We start from the raw sequence: 23,380 nt of genomic DNA on the forward strand, positions 1-23,380 counted from the left end.
TCTTACCCATAACCTCTCTATTTCCTAGCCTTCAGTCTAACCCATAACCTCTCTATTTCCTAGCCTTCAGTCTAACCCATAACCTCTCTATTTCCTAACCCCTAGTCTTACCCATAACCTCTCTATTTCCTAGCCCCCAGTCTTACCCATAACCTCTCTATTTCCTAACCCCTAGTCTTACTCATAACCTCTCTATTTCCTAGCCCCTAGTCTTACCCATAACCTCTCTATTTCCTAGCCCCCAGTCTTACCCATAACCTCTCTATTTCCTAACCCCTAGTCTTACCCATAACCTCTCTATTTCCTAGCCCCTAGTCTTACCCATAACCTCTCTATTTCCTAACTCCTAGTCTTACCCATAACCTCTCTATTTCCTAACCCCTAGTCTTACCCATAACCTCTCTATTTCCTAGCCCCCAGTCTTACCCATAACCTCTCTATTTCCTAGCCTTCAGTCTAACCCATAACCTCTCTATTTCCTAGCCCCTAGTCTTACCCATAACCTCTCTATTTCCTAACCCCTAGTCTTACCCATAACCTCTCTATTTCCTAACCCCTAGTCTTACCATAACCTCTATATTTCCTAGCCTTCAGTCTTACCCATAACCTCTCTATTTCCTAGCCTTTAGTCTAACCCATAACCTCTCTATTTCCTAACCCCTAGTCTTACCCATAACCTCTCTATTTCCTAACCCCTAGTCTTACCCATAACCTCTCTATTTCCTAACCCCTAGTCTTACCATAACCTCTCTATTTCCTAACCCCCAGTCTTACCCATAACCTCTCTATTTCCTAACCCCTAGTCTTACCATAACCTCTCTATTTCCTAGCCCCCATTCTTACCCATAACCTCTCTATTTCCTAGCCCCCAGTCTTACCCATAATCTCTCTATTTCCTAGCCCCTAGTCTTACCATAACCTCTCTATTTCCTAACCCCTAGTCTTACCATAACCTCTCTATTTCCTAGCCCCTAGTCTAACCCATAACCTCTCTATTTCCTAGCCTTTAGTCTAACCCATAACCTCTCTATTTCCTAGCCCCTAGTCTTACCCATAACCTCTCTATTTCCTAGCCCCTAGTCTTAACCATAACCTCTCTATTTCCTAGCCCCTAGTCTTACCCATAACCTCTCTATTTCCTAGCCCCCAGGCTTACCCTTAACTTGTATTCCAGCCATATTTTTACTAAACCCCTGTGTAAAACAAGCTGTATTCTACATTGGCATGAAATCTATGGAACTGTAGGTGCCAACATGGATGCCAGTTTGCAGAGTGATGGGTGAGAACACCGGGCTTGGATACATGAGCTCTATCAGCTGTCTCTGTATTGTTCCGGGACCAGCAGCTTCCTCTGTCAGGGGGACTCGTAGATGTACAGGGACTCTGACTGGAAGCCCTTCTTTACTTCTCAGAAGAATGTCCCTGACTGCATTAAGGGAGGAGGGAGATATATTTGTTTATTAATGTAAACATATGTTTGCCATGCAGAGAGAGAGAGAGAGAGAGAGAGATACTTCAGACCAATGTGCTTCCCTCTGAAAAAAAGCTTCCTGTTTCTGAAATGTCTCATAAATACAGCTAAACCCCTTAACAGCCCAGATCTGGTCAGCATAGCCATAATATTAGACAGTGGAAAGCTTTCTAAGCAGAACCTATCAAGAGGAGAGGGAAGTGTTGGATGGATGTGTGGACTGGGACAATGTGCTTATTATGATTGTTCTGGAGTGTTGGCCCAGTTGAAAAGAGGATTTAGCCTAGCAGCAGAGAGAGCTTTAGCATGCACTGTCTGTCTGGCTTTGGGAGCTGTTGTCTTGGTAACAGAGTTCTGTTCACAAAGAGCGCTGTTCAGGGGTTTAAGACATGGAGTGCATGCTTGTCTTTCTCTCTTCTCTTCTCCTCCACTCCTATTGTCTTCTCTTCTCTTCTGGTTTGGTTTGGTCTCTCCTCTCCTCCTCTCCTGAACATTTTAGCAGTGTGATTAATCCGTCCACTAGATCCACGGAAACACTGCTGCCGGTCGGCGATATTACTGGACACACACTGTGTGGTGTGTTTTTGTGTGCGTGTATATGTGTGTGTTTTGACATGTGCCTACTGAGAAACCCTAGTGACCCCACCCTACCTAACCCCTACCCCATCCTCCTACCCTACCTAACCCTACCTGCCTGTCTCCTCCCATGATCTGTCATACCCTATTCTCTCTTCTTTGTTCTGGCCTTCTTTTTTCTTTGGGCACATTCACATGTCAAAACACACACATATACACGCACACAAAAACACACACACAGTGTGTGTCCAGTAATAGACCGGCAGCAGTGTTTCCGTGGATTGGACGGATTAATCACACTGCTAAAATACCTAACCCTACCTAAGCTACCTACCTAAGCCCTAGGGTTAACAAAGACACCCTGGCCCTACCTAGGGTTAGGTAGGAACCCTAGGCCTGGCCCTGCCTAACCCCCCCCCTGGGGTAGGGCCCCTGGGCCCTGCCTGGGCCTGGCCCCACCTAACCCTAGGGTTAGGCCCTGCCCTGCCTGGCCCTGCCTAGCCCTGCCTGGGGTTGCCCTGTGGGGCCTAGGGTTGCCTGGCCCCCTAACCCTGCCCTAACCCTAGGGTTACCCTAGGTAGGGTCTCTGTCTCCCTCCCACCAATCTGTCATACCCTATTCCTCTCTTCTTTGTTCTGGCCTTCTTTTTCTTTGGCTCTCTCCTTCACTCTTTCTCAGAGGCACATTCACATGTCAAAACACACACATATACACGCACACAAAAACACACACACAGTGTGTGTCCAGTAATAGGACCGGCAGCAGTGTTTCCGTGGATCTAGGGATTAATCACAGGGTTAGGGCTACCCTACCTAACCCTACCTAATCCCTGCCCTACCTAACTTACCTGGCCCTACCTACCCCTACCCCTGCCCCTACCTAACCCCTGCCTGTTAGGCCTCCTGGTAGGGGGTTAGGTAGGGCCCTGCACCCAACCCACCTGGGGTTAGGTAGGGTTAGGTAGGGTAGGGTTAGGTAGGGTAGGGTAGGGTAGGGTTAGGTAGGGTTAGGTAGGGTTAGGTAGGGTAGGGTTAGGTAAGGTTAGGTAGGGTAGGGTTAGGTAGGGTAGGGTTAGGTAGGGTTAGGTAGATTAGGTTAGGGTAGGGTTAGGTAGGGTTAGGTAGGGTAGGGTTAGGTAGGGTAGGGTAGGGTAGGGTTAGGTAGGGTTAGGTAGGGTAGGGTAGGGTTAGGTAGGGTAGGGTAGGGTTAGGTAGAGTTAGGTAGGGTTAGGTAGGGTAGAGTATGGTAGGGTAGGGTTAGGTAGGTATTGGTAGGGTTAGGTAGGGTGGGGTAGAGTAGGGTAGGGTATGATTAGGTAGGGTAGGGTTAGGTAGGGTTAGGTAGGGTAGGGTTAGGTAGGGTAGGGTAGGGTAGGGTTAGGTAGAGTTAGGTAGGGTAGGGTAGAGTAGGGTATGATTAGGTAGGGTAGGGTTAGGTAGGGTTAGGTAGGTATTGGTAGGGTTAGGTAGGGTTAGGTAGGGTAGGGTTAGGTAGGGTTAGGTAGGGTAGGGTAGAGTAGGGTAGGGTATGATTAGGTAGGGTAGGGTTAGGTAGGGTAGGGTTAGGTAGGGTAGGGTTAGGTAGGGTTAGGTAGGGTTAGGTAGGGTAGGGTTAGGTAGGGTAGGGTAGGGTTAGGTAGGGTTAGGTAGGGTAGGGTTAGGTAGGGTAGGGTAGGGTAGGGTTAGGTAGAGTTAGGTAGAGTTAGGTAGGGTAGAGTAGGGTAGGGTAGGGTTAGGTAGGTATTGGTATGGTTAGGTAGGGTTAGGTAGGGTAGGGTTAGGTAGGGTAGGGTTAGGTAGGGTTAGGTAGGGTTAGGTAGGGTAGGTAGGGTTAGGTAGGGTAGGGTTAGGTAGGGTTAGGGAGGGTTAGGTAGGGTAGGGTTAGGTAGGGTAGGTTAGGTAGGGTTAGGTAGGGTTAGGTAGGGTAGGGTTAGGTAGGGTAGGGTTAGGTAGGGATAGGTAGATTAGGTTAGGGTAGGGTTAGGTAGGGTTAGGTAGGGTAGGGTTAGGTAGGGTTAGGTAGATTAGGTTAGGGTAGGGTTAGGTAGGGTTAGGTAGGGTAGGGGGTAGGGTTAGGTAGGGTTAGGTAGGGTAGGAGTAGGGTTAGGTAGGGTTAGGTAGGGTAGGGTTAGGTAGGGTAGGGTAGGGTTAGGTAGAGTTAGGTAGGGTTAGGTAAGGTAGAGTAGGGTAGGATAGGGTTAGGTAGGGTTAGGTATGGTAGGGTTAGGTAGGGTAGGGTAGGGTTAGGTAGAGTTAGGTAGGGTTAGGTAGGGTAGAGTAGGGTAGGGTTAGGTAGGTATTGGTAGGGTTAGGTAGGGTTAGGTAAGGTAGGGTTAGGTAGGGTAGGGTAGAGATTAGGGTAGGGTATGATTAGGTAGGGTAGGGTTAGGTAGGGTAGGGTAGGGTAGGGTTAGGTAGAGTTAGGTAGGGTAGAGTAGGGTAGGGTAGGGATAGGTAGGTATTGGTATGGTTAGGTAGGGTAGGGTTAGGTAGGGTAGGGTAGGGTTAGGTAGGGTAGGGTTAGGTAGGGTTAGGTAGGGTTAGGTAGGGTAGGGTTAGGTAGGGTTAGGTAGGGTAGGTAGGGTTAGGTAGGGTTAGGGAGGGTTAGGTAGGGTAGGGTTAGGTAGGGTAGGGTAGGGTGGGGTTAGGTAGGGTTAGGTAAGGTTAGGTAGGGCAGGGTTAGGTAGGGTTAGGTAGGGTAGCATTAGGTAGGGTTAGGTAGATTAGGTTAGGGTAGGGTTAGGTAGGGTTAGGTAGGGTAGGGTTAGGTAGGGTTAGGTAGGGTAGGGTTAGGTAGGGTAGGGTTAGGTAGGGTAGGGTAGGGTAGGGTAGGGTTAGGTAGAGTTAGGTAGGGTTAGGTAAAGTAGAGTAGGGTAGGGTAGGGTTAGGTAGGTATTGGTAGGGTTAGGTAGGGTTAGGTAGGGTAGGGTAGGGTTAGGTAGGGTAGGGTTAGGGAGGGTTAGGTAGGGTAGGGTAGAGTAGGGTAGGGTATGATTAGGTAGGGTATGATTAGGTAGGGTAGGGTTAGGTAGGGTTAGGTAGGGTAGGGTAGGGTTAGGTAGGGTAGGGTAGGGTAGGGAGAGGGTTAAAGTTCGAGCAGTGGCTCCCAAATTAGGGGTTGCTGTATACAGTTTTCAGTCAAAAGTTTGGACACCTACTCATTCAAGTAAAAAAATGAATAAAAAAAACAAACTTTTCTACACTGTAGAATAATAGTGAAGACATCAAAACTATGAAATAACACATATGGAATCATGTAGTAACCAAAAAGGTGTTAAACAAATCAAAATATATTTTAGATTTTAGTTTCTTCTAAAGTAGCCACTCTTTGCCTTGATGACAGCTTTTGCACACTCTTCGCATTCTCTCAACCAGCTTCACCTGGAATGCTTTTTCCAACTGTCTTGAAGGATTTCCCACATATGCTGAGCACTTGTTGGCTGCTTTTCCTTCACTCTGCGGTCCAACTCATCCCAAACCATCTCAATTGGGTTGAGGTCGGGTGATTGTGGAGGCCACTTCATCTGATGCAGCACTCCATCACTCTCCTTGGTCAAATAGCCCTTTCACAGGCTGGAAGTGTGTTGGGTCATTGCTAAGCGCAAACCAGATGGGATGGTGTATCGCTGCAGAATGCTGTGATAGCCATGCTGGTTAAGTGTGCCTTAAATTCAAAATAAATCACTGACAGTGTCACCAGCAAAGCACCCCCACACATCACACCTCCCCCTCCATGCTTCACGGTGGGAAACACACATGAGGACATCATCCGTTCACCTACTCTGTGTCTCACAAATATAACAAATTTAGACTCATCAGACCCAAGGACAGATTTCCACTGGTCTAAAGTCCATTGTTGTGTTTCTTGGCCCAGTAAGTCTCTCAATCTTTTTGGTGTCCTTTAGTAGTGGTTTCTATGCAGCAATTTAACCACGAAGGCCTGATTCATGTAGTCCCCTCTGAACATTTGAGGTTGAGATGTGTCTGTTACTTTAACTCTGTGAAGCATTTATTTGGGCTGCAATTTCTGAGGCTGGTAACTAATGAACACATCCTCTGCAGCAGAAGTAACTCTGGTTCTTCCTTTCCTGTGGCGTTGCTCATGAGAGCCAGTTTTATCATGGCGCTTGATGGTTTTTACGACTGCACTTCAAATTTTCAAAGTTCTTGAAATGTTCCGTATTGACTGACCTTCATGTCTTAAAGTAATGATGGACTGTCGTTTCTCTTTGCTTATTTGAGCTTTTGTTGCCATAATATGGACTTGGTGTTTTACCAAATAGGGCTGTCTTCTGTATACCAACCCTACCTTGTCACAACTGATTGGCTCAAACGCATTAAGAAGGAAATACATTCCACAACTTAACTTTTAACAAGGCACACCTGGTAATTGAATTGCATTCCAGGTGACTACATCATGAAGCTGGTTGAGAGAATGCCTAAGAGTGTGCAAAGCTGTCATCAACGCAAAGGCTGGCTACTTTGAAGAATCTCAAATATATATAACACTTGTTTTGGTTACCACATGATTCCATATGTGTCATTTCATAATTTTGATGTCTTCACTATTATTCTACAATGTAGAAAATAAGAAAAATTAAGAAAAACCCTGGAATGAGTCGGCGGGTCCAGATGTTTTGACTGGTACTGTACATATATTTGTACCAAAACCAAACATTATAATATTGTCTTTGTACCTCAAAATCATTGTAATTTTCTTAACCTTAAAAATCTAAAAATAAGAAAATCTAAAAGATAAAATTCAACCAGAGAGCATCATGGGACAAGTCTTCACCATTGCACTTGAATCCTTCCCACAGCGAATGGCGAAGCTATTCTATGAAACCACATACTATTGCGGAGACTTGATGTTATCGGCCACAATTGATTTGGTGAAAACAATGTGTGGGAGGGACAGAAACTCACATCAATACATATGTCATATAACACTGTTAAACAAAGAATTTATGCCATTGCAGCAATCAAGGGGAATCTCCGACTGAACGACTCAAACTCCCAGCTTATGCTCTCCAAATGGACGTTAGCTGCGAGGGCCGAGATGCCCATGCACTGACCTTTGTTCACTATACTGTACTGTGCATTCAGAAAGTATTCAGACCCCTTGACTTTTTCCACATTTTGTTACGTTACAGCCTTATTCGAAAATTGATTAAATTGTTTTTTTCCCCTCATCAATCTACACCAGTGGTTCTTAACCTTGTTGGAGGTACTGAACCCCAACAGTTTCATATGCGCATTCACCGAACCCTTCTTAATTGAACAAAAAAAATCAAATTCAAAACATAGGTATATATTTGACTGGTGCACAAAATGAACCGTGCATCAACATCACTGTGTTCAAAGAACAAAATCATCAAAACATTTTCACACAGATTATCATTTTCACACAAAAACAAAAACATAATAATGAATATTTACTGCAAATCAGTGTGACTTCTGCTGTTGCCTTTCAGAGACCAGTTCAGAAATGCGCGGCTTCACCTTGGCAAGTGCCACTCTCATGTCATTTTCGCAACAAAGTCTGTTCCTTTTCTTTATTTTTATGTCCAGCATCCTCGAAAAGGATTGCTCGCAAAGATATGTTGTAACAAACGGTATGAAAATCTCCAGAGCTTTCTTAGCAATAACGGTACGTTACCATTTGTTGACACCAAAACGTTGAAAGCGGTGTTGTTCTGAAGAGTTGCTGTTGAACCTGGCTCTGCTGAATTTCAATGATTTCATCGAGGTATTCATCATTGACATCTGTTGTCTCAACACTAAACGTGAATGGCTGTCTCACCCATGCTGGATATGACTCTCTTGTAGGGAAGTATCCGTCGAGAGACTTTGCAAACTCATCTAAGTGCGTGGCAATTGCTTGCTTCAGTTCAGCGTGTACAGAAATCTCAGATTCCAGATACATCTTCGATCTTACTTACACAGTCGTCCAGCAGGGGAAAGTTTGCGAAGTTATTGTACTCTGTTCGTCGTTTCCATAACGGTAGCTTTTTTTGAAAAGCCTTCAGGTTTTCCTCCGCTTTGATGATGTTGACTCCACCTCCCTGCATCTTTTGATTGAGATGATTGAGAGCTGCGAAGATATCAGCCATGTACGCTAAAATGAGAATGAACTCAAATTTTTGTAGCAATCTGCATGACAATGTTGGTGCTCTTGCAAAAACAGGGCTAATTCCACACGCACAGCAAAAACACGATTCAGCACCTGTCCCCGGGATAACCACCTAACGTTAGAATGGTACAGAAGTACCTCGAATTCAGAGCCCATTTCTTTACACAGCTCACTGAAGATGCGATGCCGCAGAGCACTAGTTCGCACATAGTTCACACATTCCACTAACATTTTTAATACTTCTGCCAGTTTTGGAGGCAATGTTTTTGTTGCCAACGCATGCCTGTGCAGAATACAATGCGTAACAATGATGTGTGGTGCATCGGCTTTCACTAGCGCACCAAAACCAGACTTTCTTCCCAGCATGACTGGAGCTCCGTCCGAACAAACTGCAGAAACCATATCCCACGAAAGATTGTTGTCTTTGAAGAAGTCATCCACAAGTTTCTTCACATCGGCTGCCTTAGTTGTTGTTGTAAGAGGCTTACAAAATAAAACATCTTCCTTTATCACGTCGTCTTTCACATAGCGCACGAATACAGCAAACTGGCTTAGATTGGAAACGTCTGTGGTCTCGTCGAGTTGAAGGCTGAATTTTGCCGGGCTTGAAATCAGATCTGCAACTACTTGAGCCAAGGTGTCTTTGCTCATGTCCTGTATTCTGTCGCTGATGGTGTCATTTGAAAGAGGAATTTGGGATAACTTAACTTCGGCCTCTTTTCCCAGCATGATATTCGCCATCTTCAACACAGCTGGTTTTATGAGTGTTTCACCAATGGTGTGTGGTTTGCCCTGCTTTGCGATCAGGTAAGCAACTTTGTACGATGCTGTGAGGATCGGTTTGTTGATGGGTACAAAGCCGAGAACAGGCAGAGTAGCCTTTTCATCGAATCTGGCTCTCTTCACCTTGAATTCAGCGAGCGTTGTGTTCTTGTATTTTCCATCTCCATGCAGCTTAAGGAAGTGTTCTCTTAGTTTTTCCGGTGCTAGACTAGAATTGCTCAACTTGGCATTGCAAATCATGCAGTTAGGACACTGACTCCCATCACATTCGGTTATACATGTAAATCCATATTGTACATATTCGTCCGACCACTTTCTTTTTTTGCTCGACATAGTAAGTATGAAGGGATTAAAATATTAAGAAAGAAATCACAAGACGTACCATCACCACAGTCACAAACTGAGCGCACCAAATTCCCTGCAGCACAGATAGGCCAAGCGATGTAGCGTGATCACCTGCAGCCAATGATGGCCAAGCGGAGCGTGTCATCACGAATCATATGAATCGGATGTTTGTCTTGACCTCCGCCGAACCCCTGAGACTGACTCACCGAACCCCTGGGGTTCGATCGAACCCAGGTTAAGAACCACTGGTTTAAAGTCACAGTCAACTTAGTGTATGTAAACTTCTGACCCACTGGAATTGTGAAACAGTGAATTATAAGTGAAATAATCTTTCTGTAAACAGACAGAAAAATTTGAAGAATTACTTGTGTCATGCACAAAGTAGATGTCCTCACCGACTTGCCAAAAGTATAGTCAAGAAATTTGTGGAGTCGTTGAAAACGAATTTTAATTACTCCAACCTAAGTGTATGTAAACTTCCCACTTCAACTGTATGTAAATAAGGTATATTTGCAAAATAGTAATAATAATAATATATTTTGAAAAATGTTTTTGCTTTGTCATTATGGGGTATTGTGAGTAGATTTATGAGGAACATTTTTATTTTAATACATTTTAGAATAAGGCTGTAACGTAACAAAATGTGGAAAAAGTAAAGGGGTCTGAATACATTCAGAATGAACTGTACATGTCGGGGGATGCTCACCAGGACTTATTGTTCTGTCTCACGATTCCTGAGCTTGAAAGGGTACAGGGGATGTTCAGCCTGCTGCCTGGCTATATTGATGAAAAACAGATTCCATGGGTTTGAATGGCGGGCTTTTGCACAGATGGGGCTCCATCAATGGTAGAACGGCGGGCAAAAATCAGAATCAAATCAAATCAAATTGTATTGGGTCACATACACATTGTTAGCAGATGTTAATGCGAGTGTAGCGAAATGCTTGTCCTTCTAGTTCGTACTGTGCATTTAACATCTAACAAGTAACCTAACAATTTCACAGCAACTACCTTATACACAAGTGTACAGGAATGAATAAGAATATGTACATATAAATATATGGATGAGCGATGGCCGAACGGCATAGGCAAGATGCAGTAGATGGTATAGAGTACAGTATATACATATGAGATGAGTAATGTAGGGTATGTAAACATTATATAAGTGGCTAGTGAGACATTTATTACATCCAAATGTTAACTATTAAAGTGGCTAGAGATTTGAGTCAGTATGTTGGCAGCAGCCACTCAATGTTAGTGATGGCTGTTTAACAGTCTGATGGCCTTGAGATAGAAGCTGTTTTTCAGTCTCTCGGTCCCAGCTTTGATGCACCTGTACTGACCTCGCCTTCTGGATGATAGCGGGGTGAACAGGCAGTGGCTCGGGTGGTTGTTGTCATTGATGATCTTTATGGCCTTCCTGTGACATCGGGTGGTGTAGGTGTCCTGGAGGGCAGGTAGTTTGCCCCCGGTGATGTTTTCTGCAGACCGCACTACCCTCTGGAGAGCCTTGCGGTTGTGGGCGGTGCAGTTGCCGTACCAGGCGGTGATACAGCCAGACAGGATGCTCTCGATGGAGGCATCTGTAGAAGTTTGTGAGTGTTTTTGGTGACAAGCCTCTGCACTTTAGTTATAAATTTGTGTTTCCTTCTGCCATATGGACTCATTGTATGATCCAACTGGAGCGACTGGCTTCAGTTGTAAACTACATCAAACCACATCCACTGAACTCACTCCTGAACACAAAACTATGTGGAGATATGGGATCAGAGCATGACAATGTTCTATTTGACACTGAGGCTTGCTGGTTATCGAGGGGGAGTGTTAGAAAGATTTCCCCATTGAGAGAGAAACTGTTGTCATCCACAATAGATGTAAAAAAAAGCACAAAAAACCCATCGACTTTCGATGTAAAATTGTCACGATCGTCGTAAGGAACGGACCAAAATGCAGCGTGGTATGTGTTCATGATGAAGTTTTTAATTAAAGAAAGCACTGAACACTGACTACAAACTATACAAAACAATAAACGAATAACGACCGTGAAGCTATAATGAGAACTGTGTTGACACAAGCAACTAACATAGACAATCACCCACAAACAAACAGTGAAACCCAGGCTACCTAAGTATGATTCTCAATCAGAGACAACTAATGACACCTGCCTCTGATTGAGAACCATACTAGGCCGAAACATAGAAATCCTCAAATCATAGAAAAACAAACATAGACTGCCCACCCCAACTCACGCCCTGACCATCCTAAATAATGACAAAACAAAGGAAATAAAGGTCAGAACGTGACAAAAATCTTGTGTCTCCTTGCCTATGTAACAAACATGCTGTATTTGGTAAACTGAACGAACTGAACGTAAATATGAATATATTATATGAATGAGAAATACAAAAACATTCTACAGATGAGTGACCGTAATCAATGCATTCAGGTCAGAGGAAAGGATTGTTATTGGAGAGAGCCTTTTAAAAGGGAACCATGCCCCCTTCCCTTGACTGCATTCAGATCAGAGGAAAGGATTGTTATTGGAGAGAGCCTTTTAAAAGGGAACCATGCCCCCTTCCCTTGACTGCATTCAGGTCAGAGGAAAGGATTGTTATTGGAGAGAGCCTTTTAAAAGGGAACCATGCCCCCTTCCCTTGACTGCATTCAGATCAGAGGAAAGGATTGTTATTGGAGAGAGCCTTTTAAAAGGGAACCATGCCCCCTTCCCTTGGCTGCATTCAGGTCAGAGGAAAGGATTGTTATTGGAGAGGGCCTTTTAAAAGGGAACCATGCCCCCTCCTCTTGACTGCATTCAGATCAGAGGAAAGGATTGTTATTGGAGAGAGCCTTTTAAAAGGGAACCATGCCCCCTCCTCTTGACTGCATTCAGATCAGAGGAAAGGATTGTTATTGGAGAGAGCCTTTTAAAAGGGAACCATGCCCCCTCCTCTTGACTGCATTCAGGTCAGAGGAAAGGATTGTTATTGGAGAGAGCCTTTTAAAAGGGAACCATGCCCCCTCCTCTTGACTGCATTCAGATCAGAGGAAAGGATTGTTATTGGAGAGAGCCTTTTAAAAGGGAACCATGCCCCCTTCCCTTGGCTGTGCATGTTTCCAACAGAAAACAGCATCAGTAAGTGTCCCCACACCACTGATGACTGCTCACCTCCGACGCTTGGAAGAGCACTTTGGGACCTACTTCCCAATCCGTTTGACTCTGATCCTGGCTCAGTTGACAAGACGGTAAGTGAAATCGAACAGCTGGTTGAGCTGTCATGTGACCAAATGCTGCAGACAACGCATTCAAGGTTCACTATGGAAGAGTTTTGGTTCCTGACTCAAAGGGAATGCCTTCTCTCTCTGACCATAAGTTGAGAAGACAATCAGAAATACTGTTAAAATGTTTTTCATTTCACTGCCATAGCCCCAAATAAAATAGATAATATTGGCTGTTAATTACATTTTTTTGTTTGCATAATGGTTGGGGTCATGATCATTTTCTGGTATGAAAATGATGTTGTGGTCCCAGAAAGTTTGGGAACCTCTTGGTTAGAAAGAGAGACCGGTAGAGAGAGACAGGTAGGAAGAGGGTTAGAGAGAGACAGGTAGGGTAGAGAGAGGGTTAGGGTTAGAAAGAGAGACAGGTAGAGAGAGGGTTAGAGAGAGAGACAGGTAGAGAGAGGGTTAGGGTTAGAGAGAGAGACAGGTAGAGAGAGGTTTTAGAGAGAGACAGGTAGGGTAGGGAGAGGGTTAGAGAGAGAGACATGTAGAGAGAGGGTGAGGGTTAGAGAGAGACAGGTAGAGAGAGGGTTAGATTTAGAGAGAGAGACAGGTAGAGAGAGGGTTAGGGTTAGAGAGAGAGACAGGTAGAGAGAGGGTTAGGGTTAGAGAGAGAGAGACAGGTAGAGAGAGGGTGAGGGTTAGAGAGAGACAGGTAGAGAGAGGGTTAGGGTTAGAGAGAGACAGGTAGGAAGAGGGTTAGAGAGAGACAGGTAGTGTAGAGAGAGGGTTAGGGTTAGAAAGAGAGACAGGTAGAGAGAGGGTGAGGGTTAGAGAGAGACAGGTAGAGAGAGGGTTAGAGAGAGAGACAGGTAGAGAGAGGGTTAGGGTTAGAGAGAGAAACAGGTAGAGAGAGGGTTAGAGAGAGAGACAGGTAGGGTAGGGAGAGGGTTAGTAAGAGAGACATGTAGAGAGAGGGTGAGGGTTAGAGAGAGACAGGTAGAGAGAGGGTTAGGGTTAGAGAGAGAGACAGGTAGAAAGAGGGTTAGGGTTAGAGAGAGACAGGTAGGAAGAGGGTTAGAGAGAGACAGGTAGAGAGAGGGTGAGGGTTAGAGAGAGACAGGTAGAGAGAGGGTTAGGGTTAGAGAGAGACAGGTAGAGAGAGGGTTAGAGAGAGAGACAGGTAGGGTAGAGAGAGGGTTAGGGTTAGAAAGAGAGACAGGTAGGGGTAGAGAGAGGGTTAGAGAGCAACATGTAGAGAGAGGGTTAGGGTTAGAGAGAGACAGGTAGAGAGAGGGTTAGGGTTAGAGAGAGAGACAGGTAGAGAGAGGGTTAGGGTTAGCGAGAGAGACAGGTAGAGAGAGGGTTAGGGTTAGAGAGAGAGACAGGTAGAGAGAGGGTTAGGGTTAGAGAGAGAGACAGGTATGGTAGGGAGGGGTATAGAGATGGACAGGTAGGGTAGGGAGGGGTTTAGAGAGAGACAGGTAGGGTAGGGAGGGTTTTGAGAGAGACAGGTAGGGTAAGGAGGGGTTTAGAGACAGACAGGTAGGATAAGGAGGGGTTTAGAGAGAGACAGGTAGGGTAGGGAGGGGTTTAGAGAGACAGGTAGGGAGAGGGTTAGAGAGAGACAGGTAGGGTAGGGAGGGGGTTAGAGAGAGACAGGTAGGGTAGGGAGAATATAGAGACAGACAGGTAGGGTAGGGAGGGGTATAGAGACAGACAGGTAGGGTAGGGAGGGGTTTAGAGAGAGACAGGTAGGGAGGGGGTTAGAGAGAGACAGGTAGGGCAGGGAGGGTGTTAGAGAGAGACAGGTAGGGTAGAGGAGGGGTATAGAGACAGACAGGTAGGGTAGGGAGGGGTATAGAGACAGACAGGTAGGGTGGGGAGGGATATAGAGACAGACAGGTAGGGTAGGGAGGGATATAGAGACAGACAGGTAGGGTAGGGAGGGGTATAGAGAGAGACAGGTAGGGTAGAGAGGGGTATAGAGACAGACAGGTAGGGTAGGGAGGGGTATAGAGACAGACAGGTAGGGTAGGGAGGGAGTTAGAGAGAGACAGGTAGGGTAGGGAGGGGTATAGAGACAGACAGGTAGGGTAGGGAGGGAGTTAGAGAGAGACAGGTAGGGTAGGGAGGGGTATAGAGACAGACAGGTAGGGTAGGGAGGGGTTTAGAGAGAGACAGGTAGGGAGGGGTTAGAGAGAGACAGGTAGGGAGGGGTATAGAGACAGACAGGTAGGGTAGGGAGGGGTATAGAGACAGACAGGTAGGGTGGGAGGGGTATAGAGACAGACAGGTAGGGTAGGGAGGGATATAGAGACAGACAGGTAGGGTAGGGAGGGTATAGAGACAGACAGGTAGGGTAGGGAGGGGGTTAGAGAGAGACAGGTAGGGTAGGGAGGGGTTTAGAGAGAGACAGGTAGGGAGGGGTTTAGAGAGAGACAGGTAGGGAGGGGGTATAGAGACAGACAGGTAGGGTAGGGAGGGGTATAGAGACAGACAGGTAGGGTGGGGAGGGTTATAGAGACAGACAGGTAGGGTAGGGAGGGATATAGAGACAGACAGGTAGGGTAGGGAGGGGGTTAGAGAGAGACAGGTAGGGTAGGGAGGGGTATAGAGACAGACAGGTAGGGTAGGGAGGGGGTTAGAGACAGACAGGTAGGGTAGGGAGGGGTATAGAGACAGACAGGTAGGGTAGGGAGGGGGTTAGAGACAGACAGGTAGGGTAGGGAGGGGGTTAGAGACAGACAGGTAGGGTAGGGAGGGGTTAGAGACAGACAGGTTAGGGTAGGGAGGGGGTTAGAGACAGACAGGTAGGGTAGGGAGGGGGTTAGAGACAGACAGGTAGGGTAGGGAGGGGGTTAGAGACAGACAGGTAGGGTAGGGAGGGGGTTAGAATTCCTCATTTATGTGTCTCTATCAGATGAACAACCGTCAGTGCTTGGAAATGGTGTGTGTCATCTCTCTCATCTTCTATCTGAGGCTGATTAGTTGCCTGGCTTTTGGGAAAGGTCGTAGGTTATCGGCAAGGAGAGAAGGAGCTCATCCACTTGAACACTGTATGTGTGTGTGTGTGTGTGCACATTTGTGTGTATTTATCTTTGTGTAAGACTGTGTGTAATGTGTGTTTGTTTACAAATGCAGGAACAACCACAACAACGACAGCAAAAACCTCAAAGACAGGAGCCACCCCACTGGGAAGAAGTTAGCAAAGACAGGAGTTACTGTTGGAACAAAGGCACAGGACACACATTCACACATCTTTATGTTGTTGTTGACATTTATGTACATCACACGGTACATCACAGGGTACACACAGGGTACATCACAGGGTACACACAGGGTACATCACAGGGTACATCACAGGGTACATCACAGGGTACATCACAGGGTACATCACAGGGTACATCACACATGGTACATCACACACGGCACATCACAGGGTACATCACAGGGTACATCACACGGTACATCACACGGTACATTCAAGGGTACATCACAGGGTACATCACAGGGTACATCACATGGTACATCACAGGGTACATCACACGGTACATTCAAAGGTACATCACAGGGTACATCACAGGGTACATCACAGGGTACATCACAGGGTACATCACACAGTACATCACAGGGTACATCACACGGTAGTTCACACACTGTACATCACAGGGTACATCACACGGTACATCACAGGGCACATCACAGGGCACATCACAGGGTACATCACATGGTACATCACAGGGTACATCACAGGGTACATCACAGGGTACACACAGGGTACAATAGAGAATAGAGATGGGGGTTGTGTAATAGAGGAATTGAGATGGGGGGTTGTGTAACAGAGGAATAGAGATGGGGGTTGTGTAACAGAGGAATATAGATAGGGGGTTGTGTAACAGAGGAATAGAGATGGAGGGGTTGTGTAACAGAGGAAAAGAGATGGAGGGGTTGTGTAACAGAGGAATAGAGATGGAGGGGTTGTGTAATTGAGGAATAGAGATGGAGGGGTTGTGAGGAATAGAGATGGAGGGGTTGTGAGGAATAGAGATGGGGGTTGTGAGGAATAGAGATGGGGGGTTGTGTAATAGAGGAATAGAGATGGAGGGGTTGTGTAACAGAGGAATAGAGATGGAGGGGTTGTGTAACAGAGGAATAGAGATGGAGGGGTTGTGTAACAGAGGAATAGAGATGGAGGGGTTGTGTAATAGAGGAATAGAGATGGAGGGGTTGTGAGGAATAGAAATGGAGGGGTTGTGTAATAGAGGAATAGATATGGAGGGGTTGTGAGGAATAGAGATGGAAGGGTTGTGAGGAATAGAGATGGAGGGGTTGTGAGGAATAGAGGTGAAGGGGTTGTGTAATAGAGGAATAGAGATGGGGGGTTGTGTAATAGAACAATAGAGATGGAGGGGTTGTGTTACGGAGGAATAGAGATGGAGGGGTTGTGAGGAATAGAGATGGAGGGGTTGTGAGGAATAGAGATGGAGGGGTTGTGTAATAGAGGAATAGAGATGGAGGGGTTGTGAGGAATAGAGATGGAGGGGTTGTGTAACAGAGGAATAGAGATGGAGGGGTTGTGAGGAATAGAGATGGAGGGGTTGTGTAACAGAGGAATAGAGATGGAGGGGTTGTGTAATAGAGGAATAGAGATGGAGGGGTTGTGTAATAGAGGAATAGAGATGGAGGGGTTGTGTAATAGAGGAATAGCGATGGAGGGGTTGTGTAATAGAGGAATAGAGATGGAGGGGTTGTGAGGAATAGAGATGGAGGGGTTGTGTAACAGAGGAATAGAGATGGAGGGGTTGTGTAATAGAGGAATAGCGATGGAGGGGTTGTGTAATAGAGGAATAGAGATGGAGGGGTTGTGAGGAATAGAGATGGAGGGGTTGTGTAACAGAGGAATAGAGATGGAGGGGTTGTGAGGAATAGAGATGGAGGGGTTGTGTAACAGAGGAATAGAGATGGAGGGGTTGTGAGGAATAGAGATGGAGGGGTTGTGTAACAGAGGAATAGAGATGGAGGGGTTGTGTAATAGAGGAATAGAGATGGAGGGGTTGTGAGGAATAGAGATGGAGGGGTTGTGTAACAGAGGAATAGAGATGGAGGGGTGGTGTAATAGAGGAATAGAGATGGAGGGGTTGTGTAATAGAGGAATAGAGATGGGGGGTTGTGTAACAGAGGAATAGAGATGGAGGGGTTGTGTAATAGAGGAATAGAGATGGAGGGGTTGTGAGGAATAGAGATGGAGGGGTTGTGTAACAGAGGAATAGAGATGGAGGGGTTGTGTAATAGAGGAATAGAGATGGAGGGGTTGTGAGGAATAGAGATGGAGGGGTTGTGTAATAGAGGAACAGAGATGGAGGGGTTGTGAGGAATAGAGATGGAGGGGTTGTGTAACAGAGGAATAGAAATGGAGGGTTTGTGTAATAGAGGAATAGAGATGGAGGGGTTGTGAAGAATAGAGATGGAGGGGTTGTGTAATAGAGGAATAGAGATGGGGGTTGTGTAACAGAGGAATAGATATGGAGGGGTTGTGAGGAATATAGATGGAGGGGTTGTGTAATAGAGGAATAGAGATGGAGGGGTTGTGAGGAATAGAGATGGGGGGTTGTGTTACAGAGGAATAGAGATGGAGGGGTTGTGAGGAATAGAGATGGGAGGGTTGTGTTACAGAGGAATAGAGATGGGGGGTTGTGTAACAGAGGAATAGAGAAGGGGGTTGTGTAATAGAGGAATAGAGATGGAGGGGTTGTGAGGAATAGAGATGGGGGTTGTGTTACAGAGGAATAGAGATGGAGGGGTTGTGTAACAGAGGAATAGAGATGGGGGTTGTGTTACAGAGGAATAGAGATGGAGGGGTTGTGTAATAGAGGAATAGAGATGGGGGGTTGTGTAATAGAGGAATAGAGATGGGGGGGTTGTGTAATAGAGGAATAGAGATGGGGGTGTTGTGTAATAGAGGAATAGAGATGGGGGGGTTGTGTAATAGAGGAATAGAGATGGAGGGGTTGTGTTTAGTAAATGAGGAAGATGAACCGATGGAGAAGAGAGGGATGGATGGAGGGAGAAGAGAGGGATGGATGGAGGGAGGGTGTTTGGGGGAAGGGAGGTGGAATGCCCTGTGACAGCTGATCTGTGTGTGTGTTTGTTAGCATATCTAATCTCTGCACTCCAGTCTCTCATTTCTTCTTCTCAGAAGTGACAGGTGAGCTCTGTGAAGTGCTGCAGTGTTTTTTTGTACTTTTTATTATTCTCTGGGAATGTCTCCCTCCCTTCCCCTCTCTCCATCTTTTTCTCTGTCTTTCCCTCTCTCTTATTGAATTCAATCTGTCGCTACAGGTCCCTGACCCATCATCCCTCTCCCTCTCTTTTCAATCTTGTCATATTGTTAGCAGACCACTCATGTACAGAAGATCCTCAAGTTTAGGACTCTCTCTCTCTCTCTCTCTCTCTCTCTCTCTCTCTCTCTCTGCCCTCTCTCTCTCTCTCTCTCTGCCTCTCTCTCTCTGCCCTCTCTCTCTCTGCCCTCTCGCTCTCTCTGCCCTCTCTCTCTCTGCCCTCTCTCTCTCTGCCCTCTCTCTCTGCCCTCTCTCTCTGCCCTCTCTCTCTCTGCCCTGTCTCTCTCTGCCCTCTCTCTCTCTGCCCTCTCTCTCTGCCCTCTCTCTCTCTGCCCTCTCTCTCTCTGCCCTCTGTGACATCACTGCCACAGCTCCCTCATGCCATGGCAACAAGGGATTATGCGTCTCTGTGTTGGCACAGAAACGCTGTCGCTAAATTGGGCAGCCCTGTTACATATTCTATCTCCTTCTGGTCTCTGATATAGGATCACTCAGAGAGAGAGAGAGAGAGAGAGAGCATAGCTTTGCCATTGAGAAGGGTAGACAAATCAAATCTGGCTCCTTTTTACTATACACATAGAAGTGAATTTGTCACAATACTTGAGGGGGGTGTTGTTCACCCAATAAGAATTAAAATACTCTCAAATTAAAGCTGACAGTTTGCACTTTAACCTCCGAGTCATTGTATCATTTCCAATCCAAAGTGCCGGAGTACAGAGCCAAAGCAACATAAAATGTGTTGCTGTCCCAATACTTCTGGAGCTCACTGTATAGAGAAACAGCAGACAGCTATATAGTAGAGAAAGAGAGAGAGAGATACGACCGATGAAGACAGAAGAGGGGAGAGAAAGAGAGAGAGATATGACAGATGAAGAGGGGGAGGACAGGGTAGAGATGAAGAGAAAGAAGGGGGACTGGAACAGAGAGAGGGAGAAAGAAAGAGAGGGAGAAGGAAAGAGAGGGAGAAAGAAAGAGAGGGAGAAAGAAAGAGAGGGAGAAGGAAAGAGAGGGAGAAAGAAAGAGAGGGAGAAAGAAAGAGAGGGAGAAAGAAAGAAAGAGAGGGAGAAGGAAAGAGAGGGAGAAAGAAAGAGAGGGAGAAGGAAAGAGAGAGAGAGATACGACGGATAAAGACAGAAGAGGGGAGAGAAAGAGAGAGAGATATGACATATAAAGACAGAAGAGGGGAGAGAAAGAGAGAGAGATATGACATATAAAGACAGAAGAGGGGAGAGAAAGAGAGAGAGATACGACAGATAAAGACAGAAGAGGGGAGAGAAAGAGAGAGAGATATGACATATAAAGACAGAAGAGGGGAGAGAAAGAGAGAGAGATATGACATATAAAGACAGAAGAGGGGAGAGAAAGAGAGAGAGATATGACAGATAAAGACAGAAGAGGGGGAGGACAGGGTAGGGATGAAGAGAAAGAAGGGAGACTGGAACAGAGAGAGGGAGAAAGAAAGAGAGGGAGAAAGGGATGATGTTTTGGTAGGTCATGTGTAATGGTATCAGTGCTGAGATCACAGCAGTCGCTAAGCTGAGGTAATCCACTTAGACCTCAACTGCACACTCCCCTCTGAGTGAAACTCGTGATGATATGGTGCAGTATCACAATCTGTACCTCAACATACACTGTACCCCATGAATGAGTTGATACAACCAGCTCATAACACGGTGTTGCATTACATAGTGTACAGTGCTGTACCTTGCCTTTCGGACAACCGATACGGTTCAACCGATATGGTTCACACCAATGCGGTTCAACCAATACGGTTCAACCTATACAGCTCAACCAATATGGTTCAACCAATGATTTTCAAACAATATGATTCAACCAATACAATTCAACCAATACGGTTCAACCAATAAAGTTCTTGAAAAATATCAACGTGAACAGATAAAAGTAATTCCATCTTCTCTTCCTCTTGCTACTATTTCTCCCCCTCATCCTCTCTCCTCCTCTTCTCCCTCCCCCTCCTCCCCCTCCTCCCCTCTCCTCCTCTTCTCCCTCCTCCTCCTCCCCCTTTCCCTCCAACTCCCCCTCATCCCTTCTCCTCCTCTTCTCCCTCCTCCTCCTCCCCCCTTCCCCTCCAACTCCCCCTCATCCCCTCTCCTCCTCTTCTCCCTCCCCTTCCCCCCCTACTCTCCCTCCTCCTCTTCTCCCTCCTCCTCCTCCCCCCTTATCCTCTCTCTTCCTCCTCCCCCTCATCCCCTCTCCTCCTCTTCTCCCTCCCCCTCTCCCCCTCGCCCCCTACTCTCCCTCCTCCTCCTCCTCCTCCTCCTCCCCCTTATCCTCTCTCCTCCCCTCCCCCTCATCCCTCCTCCTCTTCTCCCTCCCCTCCTCCCCCTCCCCTTATCCCTCCTCCTCTTCTTCCTCCTCCTCCTCCCCTCATCCCCTCTCCTCCTCTTCTCCCTCCCCTCCTCCCCCTTCCCCCCTACTCTCCCTCCTCCTCTTCTTCCTCCTCCTCCTCCCCTCATCCCCTCTCCTCCTCTTCTCCCTCCCCCTCCTCCCCCTTCCCCCTACTCTCCCTCCTCCTCTTCTCCCTCCTCCTCCTCCCCTCATCCCCTCTCCTCCTCTTCTCCCTCCCCCCCTCCCCCTTCCCCCTACTCTCCCTCCTCCTCTTCTCCCTCCTCCTCCCCCTCATCCCCTCTCCTCCTCTTCTCCCTCCCCCTCCTCCCCCTTCCCCCTACTCTCCCTCCTCCTCTTCTCCCTCCTCCTCCTCCCCTTATCCTCTCTCCTCCTCTTCTCCCTCCTCCTCCTCCCCCTTCCCCCTACTCTCCCTCCTCATCTCCTCCTCCTCCTCTCCCTTCCCCCCTCCTCTCCCTCCTCCTCTCTCCTTCTCTTCTCCATCCTCCTCTCTCCTCTTCTCTCTCCTCCTCTTCTACCTCCTCCTCTCTCTCTCCTCCTCTTCTCCCTCCTCCTCCTCTCCCTTCCCCTCCAACTCCCCCTCCTTCTCCTCTCCCTCCCCCTCCTCCTCCTCTCTCCTCCCCCTTCCCCCTCCTCTCCCTCCTCCTCTCTCCTCCTCTCCCTTCCCCCTACTCCTCTCCCTCCCCTCCTCCTCTCTCCTCCTCCTCCTCTCCCTTCCCCTACTCTCCCTCCTCCTCTCCCCTCGTCCTCTCCCTTCCCCCTACTCTCCCTCCTCCTCTCTCCTCCTCCTCCTCCTCTCCCTTCCCTCCTCCTCTCCCTCCTCCTCTCCCCTCCTCCTCTCCCTTCCCCCTACTCTCCCTCCTCCTCTCCCCCTACTCTCCCTCCTCTCTCCTCCTCCTCTCCCTTCCCCTCCTACTCCCCCTCCTCTCCCTCCTCTCCCTCCCCCGCCTCCTCTCCCTCCCCTCCTCCTCTCTCCTCCTCCTCCCCCTTCCCCCTACTCTCCTTCCTCCTCTCCCCTCCTCCTCTCCCCTTCCCCCTACTCTCCCTCCTCCCCCTCCTCCTCCTCTCCCTCCCCCTCCTCCTCTCCCTCCCCTTCCTCCTCTCTCTCCCCCTCCTACTCCCCCACCTTCTCTCCTTCCTCTCAACTCCTCCTCTCCCTCTCCCTCCTACTGCCCTCCCTCCTCCTCTCACTCCCCCTCTTCCTCCCTCCTCTCTCCTCCTCCTCTCCCTCCCCCTCCTCCACTCTCTCCCCATCCTACTCCCCCGCCTTCTCTCCCTCCCTCTCTCCTCCTCCTCTCCCTCTCCCTCCTACTACCCTCCCTCCTCCTCTCACTCCCCCTCTTCTTCTCTCTCCCCTCCCTCCACTCCTCTCCCTTCCCTCCTACTCCCCCTCCTCCTCTCCCTCCTCCTCTCTCCTCCTCTCCCCTCTTCTTCCTTATTTCCTCTTCCTCCTCTGCTCTCCCTCCCTCCCTCCCCCTCCTCCTCTCTCCTTAACTCAAGTTACTGCTGAATTGCTGTAATTAACATTCTAATGAATAAATGGCAGCGTACCTGTTACGTTTCACAGTGAGCGAGCTGTGTTCAGAAGCTTTTCTTTACGTCATGCCCACCTAATACTGGGGGTGCTGTTCACAGGTGTGTGTGTGTGTGTGTGTGTGTGTGTGTGTGTGTGTGTGTGTGTGTGTGTGTGTGTGTGTGTGTGTGTGTGTGTGTGTGTGTGTGTGTGTGTGTGTGTGTGTGTGTGTGTGTGCGTGTGGTGAATCTGTGTGTATATATAAAAGCTATAATGGGAGCAGACTAGGACTCAATCAGATGTGTGTCCCAGCGGAGCCTGATGCACCAGCCTTGTGCCAGACACATACACACACACACTGCCCTCTGTCTGGCCAGCTTAGATGGAGAGAGTATTGAAGCCAAGGCCCTGTTAGGAAGGCAATGTGCTGGCATTGCCAGGTTGGGTGAGGGTAGTGTGTGTGTGCTTGAATCTCTGTGTGTGTTTTTGCTTTCATCCGTATGTGTGTGTGTTATATGGATATTTTTAACTTTGGATATTAAGCTAGCTGACTAGCTTAATGCGGCAATTCAGTAACACGTTTGTGTTAGATCAGTTAACAGGAAGTGACATAAGAAAAGGAAGTAACATCAG

General features: G+C 47.4%; 1 pseudogene; it reads left to right on the forward strand.

Moving 5' to 3' along the window:
* Positions 1–7,120, forward strand: part of LOC135574139 (uncharacterized) — a 154,636-nt pseudogene extending 147,516 nt beyond the window's left edge.
* Positions 7,121–23,380: the final 16,260 nt, after the last annotated feature.

Source organism: Oncorhynchus nerka, linkage group LG12 (genome assembly GCF_034236695.1).
Source record: "Oncorhynchus nerka isolate Pitt River linkage group LG12, Oner_Uvic_2.0, whole genome shotgun sequence".
Lineage (NCBI taxonomy): Eukaryota > Metazoa > Chordata > Actinopteri > Salmoniformes > Salmonidae > Oncorhynchus > Oncorhynchus nerka.